Source organism: Lonchura striata, chromosome 3 (genome assembly GCF_046129695.1).
Source record: "Lonchura striata isolate bLonStr1 chromosome 3, bLonStr1.mat, whole genome shotgun sequence".
In the NCBI taxonomy this organism is placed as follows: Eukaryota; Metazoa; Chordata; class Aves; order Passeriformes; family Estrildidae; genus Lonchura; species Lonchura striata.
Genome location: NC_134605.1, coordinates 36,570,669 through 36,589,536, shown reverse-complemented (window position 1 = coordinate 36,589,536; position 18,868 = coordinate 36,570,669). Strand labels below are relative to the sequence as shown.

Sequence of the window (18,868 nt, the reverse complement as noted above, 5' to 3'; positions counted from 1 at the left end):
GAGGATATTGAAAGTACAGTAGTAAGAAATATTTAAAATTATTTATTTTTAATTGCTTCAAGAACAAGCAACCAATGTTTCTTCACTTTCACTAGAATTGCTGTTTGTATGCTGTGTTGCCAGGTCTTATTTTACTTCCCCCTAAACAGCTACTAAATTTACACACTTATGTCATCCTATACAAAATAGTTTTTAATGTTTTCTAGAAAAACTTGTCATGAGAAACTGAACAGGAAGTTTATACCCAGTGCTCTTTCCTTGACCTTTACGTTAGCATATTACCATGTGGTCAGTCTGTGCTCTCAGCCTCCTTTCTTGCTTCTCCAGCTGTTAATCCATTTGCTGCTCCCACACAAATTAATAAACTACTTGAGTAGAATCCTTCCTTTTTTCCCCTCTTTTATTGATTTTCTTCCATTTTCTACTTTTAGTTCCATAGGTTAATCAGTTATGTCAGTGGTGCAGCAGGCAGCTCATCTTTCTCCTCACTTGTGGGCCTCCTTGCTGCTGCAGCTGGTGTCAGAGAACTTCCTCCGGTTCAGGCTGATATGTCAAACTAATGACCCTTCTGCCTCTTCTGTCTGTAAACCCATTGCTAGTCATGCTGCACTAAACCTGTATTAGGATTTTTCCATATATTTTCAACTCCAGTTCAGAAGTTCTTTTTCCTCAGAAAGGAGATTAAGAAGTTTCCAGAAGTTTTTACCCCTGACTGGCAGTTGCCAAGCAGTCTTTTTCTCTCTTCTGTTTGCTGAAGTTGAACATTATGGGAATTGAACAGTGGAAGCAGAGTAAGGATGAGGAGAATACACAAGAAGATGGTGCTGGGGTGCTCAGGATTGCAGTTTCAGTCTTGGAATGGTGAGGAAGGCATGGGTTTAACTTAAGAACGGGGTGCTGTAGAGGATGCACAAAGGATGGTGTACTTCTGCTATTCAAGTGAGATAGAGTTCAGCTGAGGCAATGGGAAAGAAGCTACTGCTGCCAGTCTAGCCTCAGCTGTGTTGTGCTCTAAGTCTTATAATAGCTAAATATGGCAAGACTGAAATATTGGTAATCTCATAGTTTCAGAACTCCCCATATTGGAAAGTTGTTTTTAAAGTACTCTACCTTAAAGCAGTTCTAATAGCAGTAGCAATAGTAATACAATTGCAGTACTTTTTCTCTCTCTCATTGATTGCTACCTCCACCAGTTGTCTTTGTTATGTTAGCAAGTTTCCATAAAAAAAATGCACTTGGAAGTATTCTCTTTCAAGGTGCTTTGCAGAGTGAAGAAACTAAGGAGAGATGCTGTAACTTCATGGTTCATTTCTGCAGCTATCTGAACCTAACTTTCTGATATACAAGGTCATTTGGTTGTCTCTAGTATTAAGTTATACTTGAGTCAGTAACTAATGATTATTTTTTGTTCTTTGAGAAAGTCATATGACTGAGTTTCATCATACCTGTGAGAAGGAGGCATGCCTGCATTTCCAACCTCTTCCTATGCTCAGACCCAGAGGGTTTTAGCCTCCTTCATAGCTATGGATGCAGCAGCTCTCATCAATGAATTCAGTTAAGAAACTTTCACAACAGCATCAATGTGATTTTCTTTTCCATATATCATAGTACTTCTACTGAATAGCATAAGATGGCATTTTTACAGTCTACAGTTCATAATCTTCATTTTGCAACTGCAATTTGCAGTTTATATTTACATGTGGGTATGGTAAAGCACTATTTGACACAGCTTTTTCTAATTGCCTCAATGAAGCCGCAAATGAATTCTCCCTGACAGGAATGAACACCATGGGACATGCCAAGAAAAGACCTTTCTTATTCTGGCAATGTGGGTTTAATACATGTTATATCTAATAGAGAATGACTAAAAGTAAAAAAAAAAAAAAAAAAAATTAGGTCTGAGCTTTATTGAAAAGATAGAGGTTTGTTTGAGCCTTCTTCTAAAAGGAATACAATGTCATATTCACTCTGATAAGATTTATGTTATGGTAGCTGACCAGGCTGCACAGACAGCTCAAAAAGAGTCTGCATTAAAACATGTATTTTTAAACACCGCAGACTAATGCTGAAATAGTGTTTGTGATGTCTTGACGTTAGAGGTTTGGACTTTTAAGAAGTTATTTGATCATTTCCATGTAAGAGTAGATTTACTTAAAAATTGGCACATTTCTTCAAGGCATATGTACACACATTTCCCTCAAATTATACAGGAGGGTTTGATTTTGTAATTAAGCATAGTTAAATAGTTGGCACTTCCAATTAGTTCTGTTCATTCTAGTGTTTTTCAAAAATAGAGATAACATAATGAACATAGCCTGCAGCTTCCATTAACATTTGACTCACTGTTCCCGATTTTTATCAAGGGAATGTACCAACATAGCAAGTTTTTTATATCTTTTATTGGATCAACCTAGAGGTGAAAGCACCATACACATAACAGAATAAAAATAAACAGCAGCTGCTACAGCAAAGGGTCACTGTGACAGACAAGATCAGTGTTATCATCACAAGTGTATGATAACTTGAGCTAGAAAGGATCTAGGGATTTCAGATAAACAGGGCTTCTCAAGTAGGTTTAATTTCTTGCTTCCTGGCACATATGTGCCAGAGGATGCATTTTTTTCATTGCATTCAGGTATTTTGTGTGGTTATATCCTTGCTTTGCTTTGATTTCTGTTATGAGGCCTAATTAAGCAGGAGATAAGAAGGTTTCAAAAGAAAGCTATCATCTGAGCTGATGAGCTATATCACCTCAGTAGTGCCGTGGCTTCCCTTTGTTCCAGAACAAAATGTGTCATTGCCGTGATTTTTGGAAGAACAACATTTATTCCTTAGTGTTCAGCTGCTAATGGAGTGCCAGGCAGCAGTGCTCCAGCTGAGAGCAGCCAGTGTTGAGGACCAGAGCTCTGAGCACAGTAGCAGTGCATTGATAGGATTAGCTGCTCACAGGAGCGTGGCAGCAGCCCCACAACTCAAACCCACTGCATCACCTCAGAGGAAGCTCTTCCAGATAGGAGCTGGCCAAATTCCATTGGCCATTAAAATTAAAAAAGTAAATGTTACAGATTATACTCTCTGCCCTTGTTAAAGAGCAACAAAAATCTATCCCATCTCTCTGTGTGATGTCTTGTATTAATGAGGCTTCATGCATAGAAATTTCCATGAGTGGTGACCTCCAAGTATCTTTGAAATAATTAATAAGGTGATTAGAGGGATGGATTTGCATATGCACGAAAGATCATTTATGGTTAGTTAATGTGCAGGCCAAAGAATCTTAAAGCATTACCTCAAAGAAGGAATTGTATACAAATATACAATCTTTTATTGTATTACCTCTTTTAAACACATCCTTTTCCTGTGAACACAGTTGGACTTTTAAAATAGCATTAGAGCATTATGAATCTTGGTTCCCAATGTAAAATAGACTTCCACAGTTTTTTGATAGTAGCAAAGTTGGTGATACCAAGGAAAGGCAAGGTTTTACGCTGCTGTAGGCACTTTGCAAAAATATCTCTGCATCACTTTATTTCTTATGAGTAATCATATGCATGATGTATTTTAAAGGAGTCCAGATAAAAGATGCAGTTCTCCTGATGACTGTAAAACACTATTTTATCTGGAAGTAATCTGATTTTACCACAGATATATAAATAAATAAGTAGAATTACCCCAGTTTGTGTATGGAACTGCTAATAAAAAGGACTAAAGCTTTAAAGTATAATAAATTGCCTCAAGAACCACGTTCCACTAAAGGAAAGCTTCTAGGGCTAGATTAAATTTTTTATCCACATTATATGCTATTTGTGTAATAACAGTACATCAATGCAGTCATGAATCTCTGAATCATCTTTCAAAATCCTAGTACCCTTGTAGAAAAGAGAAGAATGAACAGCTTAAGCAAAGCTTGCAAGTAGAAGGGAAGAGGGAAACTGTGATTTGAGCACACCAAATAGTGTGTTTGAATCTTTTCTGTTATGGACAAAAGCTTTAACAAATTTCAGAAGGTGCCTGTATGCAAAGGGGTTTAAAATGAATCATTGTTCTAGGAACAGAACCTTCTCAGGAGTGTAACGTAGAAGCATGTATAGTTTGGTGGGGCCTAAAGTGAGCCAGTTGGTATAAGAAATAAGAGTTTCCTGGTGTGAAACCTCAATATGTCAACAGTTTCTGAAGTCTGTATTCTCCAATAATGCTGCTTAAACATATTTGAGATACCTTAGGAAATCATAAAATTTGGGAAATAGAAGTGATTGTTAGAGGAATAAAATAAGAGATCAAAACACACACATTTGCAGATTTAGGAAATAATGCAAAGCGTTCTTTTATGTTTAGGAGCTGTTAAATTCTTGGCAGCAGTAAACTTTTTGCAATTTCTTGATGGTCTGAAATATCTGATCATACAGAAGCAGACTTTGACAGAAAAGGGAGTCAAAAACATATAGATAAACCAGATTTTTACTCTCAAGGATTAGTTGAATTTGCAGAAGTGTCCTGAACTATCTTCCTGAAAATTTTTTTATGGTCTTCTGCATTCTCCTCTCACTGTGGTCACAAAATAAACATGAACTAACAGTGTATCAAGTGCTTTTTTGTGCTCCTTTACTAGCACAAGCTCATGAGACTAGCTCAAAGGACATAGAAGTCACAGCAGCTCTTTCATTTCCATTTTCAGTGTTGACTGAAGTTCAAGCAGTGACATCTGAGGTTGATTTCCTCAAGTCTTTGTGCTGTTTATGTAGCTACAGATTGCCAGCTTCTTATCTAAACAGCCTTCAAATCTACAAAACAAGGAGAGCTTGATCCCATAGTATATTTGAAGCAGGCGGTGGATTCTTCTCTGGGAACAACTATATTGAAATCATACAGTGTGATACTTACAGAAATCTGAGTGGCCATAATTAAATTTTGCATGAGATGTCTTACTCATAGTTGTTTTTCTCCCTATCTCTCACTAGTCCTTCTCTTGCAATATATTTCATTTTTAAATTGCATAGAGATGACAGTGCACATAGACTTAATCTGGTTAGCAATAATGAAGGACAAGAGATAATGAAAAAAATCTTGCATGGAAATTAATTGACTTTAAAAGGAACTAGAAATGAACTTTCAAAGCACACTTCTTGTCCTATGAAATGAGCTGGCCTGTGTCAATACAAAACAAACATACTGGAGCAGTGGCAGTAGTGCATGCAGAGGTGTCTATCTGTCCTTCACCATTTCTATGTCTGGCTGAAACAGAGGTGAATTTCTGTCTCAGCTGGAGTCAGTGAAAGCTGTGACTTTGTCTTTGGAAATGAAAGATATTTGCTCTGACTGAAAGCACTTCAGCCTATACTCGTTTACCTTACAATGATTAGTTGATTAGTGGGTATTTGGTTGACAAGTCACTTTTATGTTGCCATCTGATTGAGAAAAATTATCACATACATGTTCAGTAAAATCAAGTCCTACAGTTTTATTAGTCACCAACTTTACACTGAACTTCTTGGATAGGTTTTTATTCAAGCTATTTTCTAATTTATCTTATGTAGTTGTTGCTATAGCAAGTACAATGCTTTTGACTGTACCTCCTTAATGCTGATTTTCTGCAGAAAAATATATATATTTAAGAAAGAAGGGTCAGCTTCTGAAAAAGGAACATATTCATTGCTACAGATGCAATGAATATTTGCATCTGAGTTGTCCATGGATGGTGTTCCAAGTTCTGAATGGCCTTGCTCAGTGCTCCCATGCTAGTCCATAGGCAGCTAATGTTCATGAGGAGGTCCAGGTGAAGGATGGGAACAACTGAGATTAATAGAAGGAAGAAAAAATAATATAGGGAATAGTGGAAAGAAGAGTCATGAAGGGAAGGAACTGAGAGACCAAAGAGGCTGGGAATAAAGAAGTGTTGATGGCTATTCAAGGCATGAAATAGGAAAGATCTAAGGGGCAAGGGCAAGTAAAATGAGTAAATAATGCCTCCTCATAAAGCTGGGAATTTAGTTTTCCATGACAGTAGATCATTAGTTTATATGTGGACTGTTCTTGCACAGACTGGAAACACATGTTTGTCCTAAAACTGTCCAAGAGACTGAAGAAGATGTTGATTTTTACAGCTGGAATTTGTCTGAGGTCTTTATCTTGCACTCATGCAGCATGAGAGGAAGCTGACCTTTCATGTTTGGATAATTAGAAATTTCCTAATGCATCAGTTCCTATCCAAGTAGAGGGTTTCTTTAAGTATAACTTCATCCCTGAGGTGGTCTGTGCAAGCAGCAGCCTTTAGAAGAAATCATTGCTGTCTGCTAACTTATATACTGCATAAATAACCTGCTGGGACCAACTGTGGCACATGCAGCATGTGTTTAGTCTCTGAAGCCTAGTGATTAATATTCCCTGAGTCACCTTGTGAGCCTTGGTCTCCCACATGGCAGCATGTAGAGCTGCTGCCATATCACAGAACCAGCTAAGGACATTCCCCTTCAACAAGGAGTTGGCTTTAATTAAATTTCTGTGTCTGGGAAGTGAAAATCTAATTTTCTTTTTGACATTTTCTATATTACTACTTAGACAAAATTATGAAAATAATTAATCCCTGTGAAGCAGACATCAGCATTATAAGAAATACAAAAACATTGCATATAAATAATACGACTAATCACCAATCTGTTATAATTTATTGATGCAAGGTCTTATTAAAACTCTTAAATCAGATTTGTTCTTCATTTAGCAGATGTGGCAAATGATTGCATAATGTAGGTGCAAGTGAGGGTTATAAAAAGTAACATGGTTCAAACTCCTCAATAAATTCTATCTCCACAGAAATTTATTTCAAGACAACAAATAAATGGGGAGATAAGGTGTGTAATTTAGGAAAGAGGTTTTGACTGTATATCTGGATCAAATACAATCCAATATAATGGTGAATTAAATTGTTGATGGATGAAAGGTCTGTATTCTCATTTTGGCCTATGGGGAATCCTTATTCATATGAAAAAAGCCATCATGACACCTAGTGTCATTTGATAGCCTTGTTTCCTTCCATTCTTATAAGCATGGAAATTATTAACTATAATTATCTGTTGCTTATATAAACTTGCCACCAAAAGATAACAGAGTAGTCTTATTAGGAAATAATTCTAGATTCTTTAAGATAGAAAATATTTGTGCTTAATCAGATGGTGAGTTTTAATACGCTCTTACAAATGAATTATTAGAATGCTTGCAGTTATCTTTTTTGCTTTGATGCCTGATAAATTTGGGCTAGTTAGAAATTTTTGTGTTTCATTTTCCCATTTTAAAACCAATGTAGCCTCAGTAGTAGTTTCAATGTAGTTTCAGTAAAACTAATAGGACAATAGGATTTGCCAGAACAATTTAATATCCCTATATTTACTGCATTTTTTTAAGCATAAACATATAAATATCTATAAGGAAACTAACACTTTTCTAAAAGGAGTTTGCAGAGTATGGTGAGTCTGTTGAGCACAACTGGACAGAATCAGGGACACCTTCTAAGAAAGGACTTTCCTAGTATATCATTCAGTCAGATTCATAGCCAAGGCAGGAATAAAGAACATGAGATAACAGTTAGTTGAGAATGACAATGAAATGTATATTTTACTTATACAATGTTTAAATAAGGGTGAATGAAGTTCTTATAGGACTTTGCGATTTCTGAAACACCTGTGGAAGTGAAACTTTACAGACCCTTGTTAGTCAGGTCCTTCACTAACAATTTAAGTTTGAATATTCACACTTTTCCTGTTACATAATGTGTGGAATATTAATCCTTAAGTGGCTTGAGCAGGGCTAGACTGAAGATAAGTCCTAAAATCTATTTATCTGTAACAGAGATTAGAATGTTAGGAAATGGTCATATTTGAAACTGAGACTATCTATCAACATCCTAGTGGGTGACTGCAAGCACACTATCTGCCTGTCAGTCAGTACCTGCTTTCTTCTCTTCTCTGTTACCCTTTGCCCTAGATGTCTCTTTTTAAACCTCATAAAAAATGAGGTACTGCTATAAAAGCAATGACCTGGCAAAGTGTGCAGTTCTTGCCACTTGGTGCACACCTCAGCTACTCCACCTTCAGCTTCATGGCTAACACTGCATGAGATACCAATGCTTCAAGAATGCTTTTACAGAAATAATCAAAATATCCATGACAGAGTTTTACTGTATTAATACCAAATTGGAAATCTGAAGAAGTTCTCATCCCCATTTAGGATATTTGGTTGTGACTGTGAATTCATATATACCTGTACAAAACATATAAATGTAAAACATACATGTATAGCTATGTGTCAAATGTAAATCACTTAGCTGAAGGTATCAAAAACCAGACAAATGACACAACTGGGAAATACAGTGACAAAGGTGTGCCCATTAAAATTCTCCTGCTTAGATGTTCTGATTTCTTCCTCTATTTGTTCTTTTACTTTATTTTTCACTAAGAATATACCTCTCTTGACTCTATTTCTTTTCATTATTTATTTATTTCTTGGTTTCTGGGAAGTAAAATATATTTTCTATTCTGTCCTTCACTGCCATTGCCTTTGTTGTCTGGCCATCTCTGTTGCCTTATTTACTGATCCCTAAATATTGCTGGAACACCCTATGATTCTTTACCACATTTTTCTCTTGCTCTTAGTTTCGCTTTTTGTCTTTCTTTTCTCTCCCTCACCTTGTCATGTCTTTCCATCTCCTGCCCTCTTTTATTCTGATTGAGATTCCAGTCACTCTTGATGTCTTCTGTAAGGACCACAAAGCAGTGAGGCCTCTGGGCAGATGAAAGCCTATGGAAAACTGAGTCTGAAGGTGGAGTACTGAAAAGGGGGTTGCTTCTGAGGGTCAGCTTTTTGTCTGTGATCACTAGAAAAAGGGCTTTTGGTAATGTCCCTCAGCTGCATAGGAGAAGCAGCCAGGTCTTATTCTCTGACCTTTTTCTTTCCCACTTGGCGATCAGGAATATTCACACTGATGGGTTGAACGCCTGGCACTGTGGCTTGTGTGTCCCCTGGAGAGAGGCGATAAGAGTAGTTACAAGTGAAGGCTGCTGTGCTCTGATAACCTGGCCCAAGAACTGCTTGGGAAAGAGAACCTTGTGTCAAATGGAGAGCAGGGATCAAAGGCTTGGTTATTAAAACCACGTTCCTTTTATTATCATTACCAGGTAGAAAACAGCTAGTAAGAACTCGGGGTTTTTTGCTCTTTTTTTTCTCTGTATCCTTGCAAGCACATAAGCACTCTTCAGCAGAATTTCTGGCCAGCTAAAACATGAACTAAACTACTAAAAAGTTCTTTTGTTTGTTTTCTTCAGTGTTTGGAAAATGAGTGCAATGCCAGGTATGAAGGAAGCTCAACTTGTCAGTTAAATGGGCTGCCTGGCAAAGCCAGATTTGGCTTTTCATGATCTATGTCCTCAAGTAATATCCACTGTTGATATCACTGCTGGAGGAAGGCTGGAAATTATGGAGGCATTTTGGGTAATAACTGCTAGCAGGGAGACAGTATTTACCAGGAGTCTGTGATGAGACTCTCAGGTAAATAATAAGCATTTTAGAAAAACAAGCTAATTATGTATTTAATCGCTTGGTGCCGTTCCATTCACTTGGGAAAATAATGTGCATTTTGTAAGTCTGCCTAATTATTTATTTGAGAAAGAAGTAATTCTAGACTCTAGGGTATGGAGTGTGATTTTTTGATTTTTTTGTGCAGATCTGATATGCTTGAGAATGTGTTTAAAAACAAATTGATGCCCCACCATCTCAAAATACCAAACCAAGACAATGCAAAAATGTTTTTAATGCAGTGGGGTGAGGTTTTTTAACTTTTGTAACCAGTGCTCTGGTATTTCTACAAAGGCTTCAAACTTTATTCTGCTTTAAAACAGCCATCTTCTTAGTATTCTCAATAGAAGGATGAGCAGTGAAGTGCAAGCAGACATATTTCTATGTGGCATACTGTCTGAATAGGGAGTTTTGAGGCCACTAATCAATCAAGCTAAATCTAGTCAGCAGTTATTAAAAGCTAGAGCACATTTCAAGTCTGAAATTCCATAGCATCTTTGCAGTGGACGTGATGGTTTTCTCTTATGATGGTATGAATAATGGATAGCATACTTTGCCCATAACTAGTTACTAGCAAGAGAACTGAATGTCTAATATATGTCAGAATTAAAATAAGTAATTTTGTTCAGTGTGCATGCCAGTCCACAGGGAGTTATTATTCTACTAGGATACATTCTTTCCACTCTCAATTTGTGCCTTTAACTCTGGGTTTTTCCTTAATCAAGAATTTATAGACTAGTTTCCATAGACTATCATTAACAATGTCCCAAATTTATTTGGTGTGACTCTGTATCTGCTGTGCATTTTTAAGTTCTATGGAAGTCCACTTGAGAAACTAGTTTTTATTTTTCTAAAATTTTAGAAATCATTTTTGGCAGAGACTACATTAAGTAAGAAGTATTTACAAATCATATATTTACCCTATTTAATGATAAGTAGAATTTTCATAGTAAAAAATATTGTCAAGAGGAATTATCTGAAGAACCAATTTCTTGACATTGCATTTTCTTACAAAGTAAATATGGTGTCCTGCTAAATATGCAAAATCCTATCAGCATTTAGAATATTTTTATTATCAAAACAAATGTAAAATATTGTTCAGTAAAAAAAACTTAGTGTATTGATTTGGAAGACTGGTCATGGCCTCTGTATCTCCTCCTGACTTCATCAGGATTTATGGGGATGTTAAATGAAACCCTTTTCCCATCACAGAAAAATCAAAAGTTCAGGACAAAACAGTCACATTATGCCTATTATTGAACATTTCCTCTAAAGGGCCAAAGCTCTTCTCCTGAGTTTGATGTCTTCCACAATAAATAAGAGCAAGAAATTCTAAAAGACAATTCTTAATCTCATTCTGTACCCATTGATGTGTTTCATTCCAGGGTAACCTCAAACTCCCACGTCTTTTACTAATTTCTCTTATTACAGGTAACCTGCAGCTCACTCCTTTGTTTCCTTCCTTTCATAAAATTCTGGTATTTCTGCTGATTATATTAGGTCCTTCACCAATGAAAGGAATATTGTTCTTCTGCAAAGGAACATGCATAATTAGCCCATGCTTAACCTGGTTGGTTTATGTTGAAATGGTTATGTTTATGCGTGGACCTGAATACTTTTCTGGATAAAGACATTTTCATATATCAACCTCATTGCTGGATAGCATCAGTGTCATCAAGGTGGACTGATTCAGTGAACTGGCTTATTATTTCTAAGTAAACCATTTTTCCTTGTATTTTTACAGCATATATGGAAATACATCCTAACCTGAAAAACACTTTATTACAAAATACATTGTATTTAAAAGTAATTTCAACACCTCATGCATTGTATGACTATCCAAATGCACAGAAAGCATAATAGTGAATTTTATGTACTGGATGAAAAACATGAAAGTGTTTTGCCTCTTCTGTTAAATTGCTTTTATACTAAGTCTCAGTTAAGCAGCACTCTATAATAGATTTGACTTATAAAACCCTTTCAAGAAAACAACCTCCAATTCATGTATTATTCTAATTTTGTTTACAAAATAGTAGGCATTTATAGCATTTGTGGAACTAAAAAATATGTAACACAGTGGATTGATGTTTCACTCTTTGATTACTGACTGAAGCAGTACAACATTGGGATTTAGTGCAGATAGCAAGGTCCAACCTCAGGGCAAATGTAAGATGGTTTAGCCCATGCTTTTATTTTAGCCTTACTGGAGCCTAGCATTAACTAAAATTTGGTAAGGGAAAAGTATTCCTTTAGAATGGGATACCTCTGCACTGGGTTTGTTCTCTAGATGCCAATGGAGTTGTGTAAGTGATGTCATTCAACAGACAGACTATGACATTGAAATCCAGGGTAGCTCTGCTCCTGTTGCACTGGGAGAGTTTCCTGACTTCCTCATGTGGCTGCTATGGGTGTGTTAAGGTCACTTTTTGTATCTCTCACAAAGCAGCCAAAAGCTTGCCAAAAGTTGATAAGCAGCTTGTACAGATTGAGAGGAAAGCAGGATAATAGAAGTGATATTATATGGAATAGAAGGAGATTTATAATTACAGTTTTGGTATTCCAGAAATCAGGACTAGTGTGTGACTAAGATTTTCTCAAAGATGACTACTGCTTTGCATGGTAATTAAAAGTATCATGTAATTCATATTATCTCTTTGGTTAAATATTTGAAAGCAACATTAAGTTGCAACCAAGAGAGTATTATTTGTTTGTACTAGAAATCTCTATAGTCCTTTTAGAACAATGTTCTAAAGGATAACATTATCCCACAATTACCTGAGTTACATATTTTTAAAAAGGCAGGGTTATGATGGATGGCTCCCAGTGAAACTAATATGAGTTTGGATTAGATTTTGGTGTTTGAAAATAAAAACTAAAATACTCATGGTTTAAAGTCCTTCTTCCCCAGGGTTTGAAAAGGTAGTCATTTAATCTTGAAGTTGAAAAATATCCTGGATGGGGAAAACTCTTTAGTTTTAACCAAAACATGGAAATTCTCTACAATCAATTCCCCACAGCAACACATCTCTCCCAAATTCAAAATGCTGAGGGTTGTATGTAGGAAACTTCCTGGCCATTTCAATAGAGACCAAAAAACAAAGGATACTTCTTAGATAAATTTCTTACCTCAACTACTACTGGGAAATGTGGATTTATGCCAACAATAAAGACAAAATGAGATTAAATTCTAGTCCTCAGAATTCAAAAGTACAGAAGAGTCTTCTTATGAATGACAATTCAGTATCTTAGAGAGGTTTTAAATATAAAATGTTCTCTAGACCATATGTTGTGATATATCCAAGGAACCTGAAAGTATGGTCCTCTGTCTTTTCTAATATCTCTCATTTCTGGTATGACGACATTCTTTTTTAATTCACTCTCTGCTCTATTTCGAGAGGCAGTTTTCCATCTGAAATTAAGGCATAGTACTAACAATATGACACATACAATATTGTATTGTTTGCACCAGAAAATGGTTGCTAATGCACCAGAAAAATTTGGAAGAGATAACACTGAAATCTTGGCTTGCTTCAGCCTCCCACTTACAAACTGCTGATCTGGCAGCATGTAGACATAGACTTACACCAATAAGTTTGGCAAATCTAAGCAAAATGTGATACAATGATTTGTATCTGCAAAGAGTAGTCCTGACTTGCTTTGAGTACTTATGAAAGTAACTAAAATTACTCTAGATATACATTTCTGATATTTGTCTATCATGTTTGATATGTGTGCAGATATCTGTATTTTGCTTTCACTTAATGTCATCATAACTTCATTGTGATAAAAAATTTATATTGGGAGAATAATGCAATTCAAATGCACAGGTACGTCTTTATTTATCTTTGCATTAATTTTTAAAATATTTTTCATTAAGGGGCATTTATTATTTTGCTTTACCAGGTAAATTTGCCTATATTGAGTAAATATTTCTCTGACCTTTTCTTTCAGTATAAATCAGTGAACTTTTCTGAATTTTTCAGCCTGCTAAGTGAATGGCTTTACATTGCAGTTCAAATCTAGTCAACCTACTGATATTGAATATATATATATAAAATTATATATATGATATATATATTTTATATATATACACTATATAATTATATATATAATTATATATATATAATAATCACAGCTGAAAGTAAAGTATTATCAGAATCAAACTGATTGCTTTTTAAGGGTGAATTATTTCCATAGTTATTCATGTTTAAACACATATTATTGAAAGACAATTCTCTTAAGCACATGTTGTATATTCTTAAATTCTTTCACATAGGGCTTTTCCCTTATTTTAGAAGTCCCTTATTTCTTCTAAGTGACTAGAGAAAAGTAACTTTGTGTATTAGGCTTAGAATGTTTTTTTTCCTTGCCCATGGAGAAATGAGACTTTCCAGGTTATTTTAAAAATCGTCACTCAGAAACTGCCCTCCTCTAGCAGTCTTAACTCATTTTTTCAAAGCCAGAATTGCAAAATGTGTTGCCAAAACACTTGTTTCCATTTCTATGTGTATAAAATAAAACTCTGGCTTTTGTTTATGTTATTTATAGGAGGTATTGATGGCCTATATGTGGGAGGACACATTTAAAGGCAGCTTGTGCAATATGCTTCCTGTGGGCCTGCTCCGAAATCCCACTGTGTGCAGTTTCCCTCGTGTGCCTGCTCAGCCAGGCTGACTCCTGGAAAAGTCACTTACTGTATTTGTGCGTCACGTTGTGTAAAGTATTATGTATTCATCTGATCATTTACAAGTTCTGTTCATCTGTAGTCACTTTAATCAGCTCCCCTGCTCTTGTCCCAAAGGGACTGAATGGAGTGAATTTACACTCCAGACCTCTGAAGAATATCAAGTTGTACCGTTTTTAGTAAAACTTGTAAGAGAAACTTTTTTTTTTTATTTTTCTCATTTTGTCTTCTCAAAATGTGCACAAACAGTGTTAAAAGTTAGATTTGTTGAAGAACAGGTCTGGGCACAGTTCAATGCTGGTGCTGATTAGAGATATCTTGCAAATCTAAGGAATGAAAATGGAAACTTTATGCTCTAAGGGAAGAATCCTTGATTTCCATTGGCACATACTTTTAGCTCACAGCAGACTTTAGGCTTATGACACTTTTTATATGTTAGAAATCTTCTTTGCATAATTTGAGAGGTTTTAAAAAAATATTACACTACTCCTCTCCCTCAAGGCCCTCTACAGTTGGAATCTTAGTACTAGAGGAGCCTGTTTCTACAGGCAGATGGATATGAAAAATAATGCTAATAAAATTTGTAAAACTCTTTTAAACATTTTTATAGGAATGTATTTGTAAAATATATATAGAATACAGGATAAATTATGCCATTTTATGTCTTAATATTACCCAGGATGGCTTGAATATCTCCCTCATAATTTTGCCACTGTTTCTTCTATCCATTACAAATTCATGTTAGGCATCTTATGTAAACATAAATATTTGTATATGTGAGGGAATAGTATGCATATATATTCAAACAGAATACATATGTGTACATATTCATACATGCACATAATTGTATATAGAAAAGTATAGCTTTTGGATTAGAAGTCAAGAAATCTCAGAAATTGTTTTGTTTTTACTATTTCATTTAATGAAGTCATATTTTCCTTTAAAGTGTTTCTTCACAAGTTCCAGTGAAGTCATTTGGATATGATTCTATGCGTTATGTTAGAAGAGCTGAACCACTGACTACTAAGAAACTATAAACATTTAACATCATAATGTTAAGCATGCCTACTTTGCAAGTGGTTAGTTGTGGTAGGAGTTTCTGCCTGTGTTTTTCAGAAGTTTTTTATGTCTCACTCTTACATTCTTTCCCTCCTGAAATATTCTGTTCTCTTTTTTTTTCCTGTTGTTTTGTTTTAACTCGTTATTAATTTTCTTAAAAAAAACAAACAAGGAAACAAAAAAAAACCTCAAACAAACCCTAGATTTTTTACCACTGTGGTACTCATGTAGGTATAAGAAGAGGAATGAAGGTGAGAATAAACATTAAGATAAATAAGCAAACATAAAGGAATGATGGAAATGGATTCCAACCAGTCAGAACCGCTCTAGAAGTCAAAAAGAGACAGTTGGCTGCAGGAAGAAGGCAAGGAATTGGCAGTGTTCTCCTTCTTCCATACTCCTCACAACAAGAGGGTCACAACCGTGTGATTCGGTGTGATTACCGCATTCTGGGGAAAGTTGCAGTGTCGCTGATAATTTGGTTCTCTTCACCTTTTGGTCTCCATGGTTAAGGCTGGAGAGATATACAAGGCACTATGTGTTCTCTGGGAAAATGAAAGGGCCTTTCAGACAGTTGTTGTTTTGCTGTGATTGTATCTTCCTTTTGGTTGTTTTCTCAAGCCACCTCCTTAGTTTTATCCCATAGCTGCCAATTTTTTGCACACCCTATTAATTCACCTTTTCTTCTGGACTACTTGGCCATTCAGTTTTCTTCTTTTCATCTTATATCTTCTAAAGACATTCTTCCATGCCCTTAAACTACATTTAAGGAATAAATTATATTCAACATAAAGCAAAGATTTTTTCAGTATAGTTCAAGGAGAGGTTTATTGGTCCTTACTATTGTAATCTTGAATCTCCACAAGAAATTAAAAAGGCAGTTAAAGAAAATCCTAAGGGGAAAAAAAAGATGAAATTTATAAGACTGTAGAAAGCATTTTAAAAGACAGAGATTTGGTGAGAACAATACTAAAATATTCAAAGAGAGATTAATCAAACAGTGCATAGTGTTGCAAGACTTAAAGATAACTGGATGAGTCACTAAACATCTTTGAAAAACAGAAGCAAACCTGCAATACTATTAGATATTGTGGGAATTATATCGAGATAAATATAAGCACAAGAAAAAGTTGGTAGAAAATTATTCTGTCATCTAAATTTGCTGGCTAGTGAGAATCTATATGCCTATTAAGCTCTGGGTGGTTAGCATCTTGGAAACCCTGCTGAAGGACACGAAGACATCGCAGTTATTAGAAGTGAAATGGGACACGATAGCTCTATTAGAACCTCCATTTCTAATAGTCCTTTCCTGCTCTCTGAAGCGGTCAGCATGGCATCTGTCTATTTCTTCACTGTAAATGGGTGAATATTCTCTCCAAATAGTGCAATCAACTACATTACTGATAATGCTTATAAAATCCTTGGTGGCTGGGAAAGGACTTTCGTTACCTTGGATGTCTGTTCTAGAGGAAAATAGCATACATATGTAACAGATCCTGATATATGGTAACAGATCCTGATGTATATGGTGCTACAGTACAGAATGGAGCTAAGGCTTACAAAATGTTTTATAACTCTTAAACATAGTTTCATAAGCAAAGAAACTCTGTTAGAAATGTGGATGTCTTGCTTAATTGTGAAGTAAGACACCTATAAATAGAGGTCTAGCTGGGAGAAAGAACATTAGTGATAGATGGAAGCATCAATAAGATATGTAGTCCTGAAAGAGCTGTCCATTGGAAAAGACATACTGATTTCAAAAAAAGCTGTCAAAAGTGATTCTGGCATATTTTGGTTCTGTATGCCCATGTGTTTCAGGTAAGAAGCATGGACCATTAATTAAATATTAGTAAAATATACTTCATGGTTTTTTCTGAAATTACTTTAAAACTTGTATTGACACATAAAATGTAATATCAGATCTATAGACTTAAGAGAATAAACTGAAAATTAATTCTGTTACTTTACTGCTTGCTTGCATCTGATCTCTCTGCAGGATTATGCTGCACTTAGAGAAATTATACCTTACTTGGCTGTTTCAATATACTTTATAATCAGAGTTACTTAGTGAAAAACTCAAAGACATGTATGCTGGTATATCCAGCACTGAGTAGATCATCTTACAAGTCATGCCATCATGCCAATGTACACACATCCTGGAGTCCCTTGGTCTCACTACTTGGCATCCTTTCTGTGCGTATTCAAACCTTGCCAATTCAGCTTGCTCTGTTGCAGTATTTCCTCTCAAGTTTACTGGAATATTTAAATGGCAGGTGTTCTTTCAATTCTTCAAATTCAAACCTTATAGTTCCCCTTGTTTTCTCTCTCCCCCTCCTTTGTGTTTTTACTGTTAACTTTTAGTCAGCTGAGATCTCCTGATGTCCTCAGTGCAGGGACACTTTCCATTCTTTAATTCCCACCCACGTAACTCTCTTTATGTGTGCTCTGTAGCTCATTTTATTCTTACTGGGTCATTTCCTTTTCATTCCTGATTGAACTTCACCAATTTTCTTTTCTCTCTTCTTTTCCAGATTCTTGTTGTTTTATTGCTTTGGCAGTATAAGGTGCCTAATTTGCTTTCCATCCACTTTCTTTAACTCCATTTGCCAGCTTTACATTTTACTCTCTTCTTTGGTCTTCTTATGCCTCTTCCTTGCTTTTATCATCTACCACCTCCACTCCTATTAGAATCTCCAAATAGGGAAACAGTCAGCAGATAGCTTTGTCAGTGCTGAAGTCCTTTGAATGAGTCAGAACCTACGGAGTGAATGAAATGTAGTCCAGTTTATTATGGTCAAGCTGTCCTTTCTATAAATGCATGGGTCCCAATCATATTTCCCAATGTCACCATTTTCAGTGGCCTTGTGGGACATTAAAGTTCCCTGCAGTGTTTCTTGGCACGGATACTGTCATCTGTACATTTCAGGGTTTGGGTTGGATTTTCTTTGGAAGGGAAAAAGTGGGGTTCAGTAATGGAGTCTTACTTTTTCTTTGTTTTCTCCCTATTATTTTAATTCCCAATCCTAAATTTAATTATTCTCATTATTAAAAAAAAAAAAAAAATTATCACCTCTGAAGCAAGAGCAGGGAAGTCCTGCTTATCAAACTTGATTTTCTTTTCTGACAAGGTATACCACCTGGCTGATCAAGGGAAGCCAGTTGATGTACTGTTTTTGGATTTCATTAAAGTTTTTGATATTGTCTCTCACAGGATCTTTCTGGACAAATTGTCCAGCAGACAGCTGGATAAACACATCATGGGATGGGTGAGCAACTGGCTGACAGGTCAGACACAAAGGGTTACAGTGAATGGGGTGACATCAGACCAGGAACCTGTCACTAGTGGGGTTCCACTGGGCTCCATTCTCGGCCCTGTGCTTTTCAACGTTTTCATAAATTACTTGGACACAGGACTGGAAGGGATACAGAGCAAGTTCACAGAAGATACAAAACTCAGAGCAGCTGTTGACTCCCTCAAAGGCAGAGAGGCCCTGCTGAGATATCTCAACAAATCAGAGTGTTGGGCAATCACCAGCTGTATGGAGTTCAACAAGAGAAAGTGACAGA

The 18,868-nt window shown here is 35.9% G+C and overlaps 1 protein-coding gene across 1 annotated transcript in view; it reads left to right on the top strand.

Moving 5' to 3' along the window:
- The window catches only part of PRKN (parkin RBR E3 ubiquitin protein ligase), a 681,559-nt gene that overhangs the window by 412,960 nt on the left and 249,731 nt on the right, over nt 1–18,868 (top strand). The window lies entirely within an intron of this gene.